The sequence below is a fragment of the Mastomys coucha genome, chromosome X (genome assembly GCF_008632895.1).
Source record: "Mastomys coucha isolate ucsf_1 chromosome X, UCSF_Mcou_1, whole genome shotgun sequence".
Lineage (NCBI taxonomy): Eukaryota > Metazoa > Chordata > Mammalia > Rodentia > Muridae > Mastomys > Mastomys coucha.
Genome location: NC_045030.1, coordinates 53,938,855 through 53,942,872, shown reverse-complemented (window position 1 = coordinate 53,942,872; position 4,018 = coordinate 53,938,855). Strand labels below are relative to the sequence as shown.

Genomic DNA, 4,018 nt, shown 5'->3' with positions numbered 1-4,018 from the left:
AGGTCAGTGATGGTGATTCTTTATTTGCATCAATATAGAAGGTAGGGGCTCTAGTAATTGGTATCCTTTTTACTATGTGAGGAAGAATGCAATTAATTCTTTATATAAACTGAATTGTCTTGCTTTGGGGATATTTGTTGTTAAAATCTCCCCCCACCCCAATTACTACAAGCTCTATGCCAATGTTCATTTTCTACCCATAATGAGGCAATTTCAGCATTAATAAAGGGAATAAAATTTCTGCTGATTCTATTCCTGCTAATTGGTGAAGTCGGATAGTTTTCTTTCAGAATCAATTCAGAAACCTTTTGCACAAAAATCTTTAAATTTACTCTGTGTGCTAAAAGTATCCATTCCGAGATATTACATTCTCTCTGCATATGACTTTCTATGAGAGAATGAGTAGCCAGTAAAATGACTAAAAATAGAATCAAGTTTTGTATTCAAGTAATACTAAAGGGTAGACATGGTGGGACTCATGGCTCCATCTATATTTGTAGCAGAGGATGGTCTACTCAGTCATCAATGGGAGGAGAGGCCCTTAGTTCTGTGAAGGCTCTGTGTAAGGAAATGCCAGGGTCAGGAAGCGGGAGAGGGTGGGTTGGCAAGTGGGGAGTGGGGGGACGAATTGGGTGTTTTTTTCAGAGTGGAAACCCAGAAAGGAGATAACATTTGAAATGTAAATAAAGAAAATACCTAATAAAAAAAGAAACACTTTTTTTAATTGTGGCAAATCATAAATCACAATTTCAAAGCTTAGGATGTCAATACATTCAACAAAAAAAAAATTTTACTGCTGTGAATTTTACAGAGTAATAATCCAGATCCATTTTTATTAGATGGTTGATGATCCTTCCTATGTTACATTTTAAAGACATATCTCTCATGATAATGTAAACAAAATTACTTTTTCCTAACAGGTGAACTCAAAAATTTCAGTCAATTCTTTCAGGACTTGCACTTTCTTGTGGAGTTCCTGATAGAAATAACTTCTTTTAGGAGATGGAGATTTCCATTTCTGATCAGCTGCGTCTTGATTGTGAAATAGTCTTGTATCTTGACCTTGACCTTGAATGGGATTGGAAATACCTTGATCCTATTATAGAACCAGATCTTCTGAGTGAAGCTGATCTTGATCTACAGAGAGACACAGACCTGATCGTTCAGGAGATGTTGATCTTGCCCTGCTTCCCTAGCTCCTGCTGCATGAGCAAGAGTATAACCTTAACCTGGATCAGGAATGTGATCTAGATAATGACCTGGTTATCTTTGTCTGATATAATGTTTTCAGTCATAAGCATAATGTCCTTTTTCACCATACACATACCACCTATCATTAGGATCAAAGGGACAATGGGCAGGTAGCCTACCAAAGCTGATAGTTCAACACTCACTTGAAAACCAAAAATCACTTTACCATTCAATCCTCAAAAGGCATTTTCTGCATCTCTAGGATCTCAAATTCCACAAAGCAAATCCTTGAGGATTTCTGCCAATCCATACAGTTCTTAAGGGTCCATAGTAACTGTATGCCCTTTCTAACTCTCCTTTACCAGTAGCACCTCCCAATTTACCAACATATACCTTGGTTTCTCCTCCATCCTATCCAATAATATCACATGATGACTAGCCTGTATACTTGGCTCTAGCCTGCAAGGCTCACATGTGAGTACCATGGAAGCAGCTACACAACCTCCTCTACCAACAATCCTGGCAGCACTCTCTTGCAGCAATTTTTGAAAATCATTAACAGTTTGTAATTGATCTTTCATGATTCGAACTTTCTATGGACAAAATTTCTGTAAAACTATCTTATATACTAGACTATTAATAGAATCTCCTCTTTGCATTTTAAAGGAGCAATTTGTAATCTCCAGCAAAGCAAAATTCTCTTACTTCATCAAACATTTTTTTCTAGGGTATCTGCATCAGAATCAGCCAATAAGACATCATCCATAGCATGATAAATTTTAGATTAGGGAAACTATTTATGAATTATATCTAATGGCTACTGTATAAAATATTGGCATAGAGTTGGACAAATAACATTCCTGTGGAATAACATTCAAGTGATGCCTTGTAACCGGTTGAGCATTATTATAAGTAGGCACTGTAAAGAACAATTTTTCATCATCCTGCTCTTTTAAAGGTATAATTTTTAAAAAGCAGTCTCTTAAATCTGTTGACATGCTCCATTTTCCAGATTTCTTTTTAATGACAAATATTGGAAAATTCCAAGGATTGGTTGATTTTTCAATACATTTAGCACTTAGCTACTTCTGTACAAGCTGTCCTAGTGCTTGTAATTTTTTTGATGTCCGAGGCCATTATTCCACCTACACAAGTTTATCAGTTAACCATTTTAAAGGTTAGTACATTTGAAAGACTAAAAGCTATTGTGTGCTGCTTGTGTACATCCTGAACAGTCTGTGACTGCTCTGGATGATACCTTTGAATATTTTTTAAAAGCATTGTTTATACTATGGTTTGTTTCTGACATTGGAAGAATGTTAGTCTCTGTTTCCACTGCTATAACAAATCATGTCCCCATAAATTCATGGGTATATTAACCACATATGGCTTTAACTTTGCTATTTGTATTTCTGACCCTGTACACATGACATATCTTTCAATTTTTTCTACATGAGATAAAGTTCCAAACTTAGAAGCTGAATATTTACCTTCTGAAGCGGCCAATCTGGATGCCAAGGTTTTGGGGAAATTATTGTTATATCTGATCTATATCTAAGAAAATTTCTATTTTGATGCCATTTTGTTATACTTTTATTAAACTTTTATTGCATTATGATGAGAAAAGATACATGATTTCAATTTATCTGAATTTGTTAACATTTAAAAACATATTTCAATTAAATATAATTGAATCACATTCTTGTTTCCCTTTTGTACCCCAACTTCTCCCAGAGAACCCCTCTTCAATATCTACAGTATCTTTTTCTGTCATATTCTTTGAAATTTATAAAATATTATAACAATGAAAGTGATTATTATAAAAGTTGTTTGATATAAAACAACAATCAATTTAACAGTATTATGCAGATGCTCAACTATAGCAATAGTGAAAATACATATGTTTTTCACAATATAAATTTTAAATAACTCAAAACATATTAACTGTATATGTCAAAATAATATATCACTACTATTATTTTCTTAAGTGAACATAAATATATAATGTCTTTTTGTTTGTTTGTTTTGCATTTAGTAGAGTTTAAAATCTTAGCTCTTACTGTGATACAAGCCCCAATAAGAACAATTTTTAGATATTGGATTTCATTGTAATGATGCTGTACTTCAATAACCCTCACATCACCAAAGGATTTTACCTCCATTGTAGCTAAGCTGAGAGTTTTTAGTTCTGCTGCACCAAGACATGAATTGTAGGCTTGATTTTTGGATACAGACTTCCTGCTATAGTCAAAGCTATTTGACTTAAGTGAGTGACTTTATTCTCAGCCCAAAAAGAACAGGTTACATTCATTTAAAATGGTGTAGATTTTCTCTCTGGTGAGTTTCTAAGACCAGAGCAGCCAACCGGGAGGCAGAGGCCCCACAAGTCCCAGGGGAGACGCAGGGCATCAGGGACAGGATCCGCTCAGCTTCCAAGTGGCATAGGAGGGTCAGCATCCATCCCTGCCCCTTCCCTGCAAGTGGAGGGCTTACCTCCAGGGAGCACCTTAAGCCAGAGACTCTGGTGAGAGCCTCCATTTTCTCTCAGGTGAGTTTCTAAGACCAGAGAAGCCAGCAAGGAGGCATAGGCCCCACGAGTCACAGGGGACTTGAAGGGCAGCAGGGACAGGACAAGCTCTAGTCAGAGACACTAAGAACATCTAACACCAAAAAGCAGTAGATGACAAAAGGCAAACGCAAGAATCCTACCAACAGAAGCCAGGAATATTTGGCTTCATCAGAACCTAGTACTCCCACCTCAGCATGTCTTGGATATCCCAAAACACCGGAAAAGCAAGAATTGGATCTAAAATCATATCTCACAATG

The 4,018-nt window shown here is 36.2% G+C and overlaps 1 pseudogene; it reads right to left on the bottom strand.

Moving 5' to 3' along the window:
* Positions 1 to 995: 995 nt before the first annotated feature.
* On the bottom strand, positions 996 to 1,772 carry LOC116091422 (annotated as a pseudogene).
* Positions 1,773 to 4,018: the final 2,246 nt, after the last annotated feature.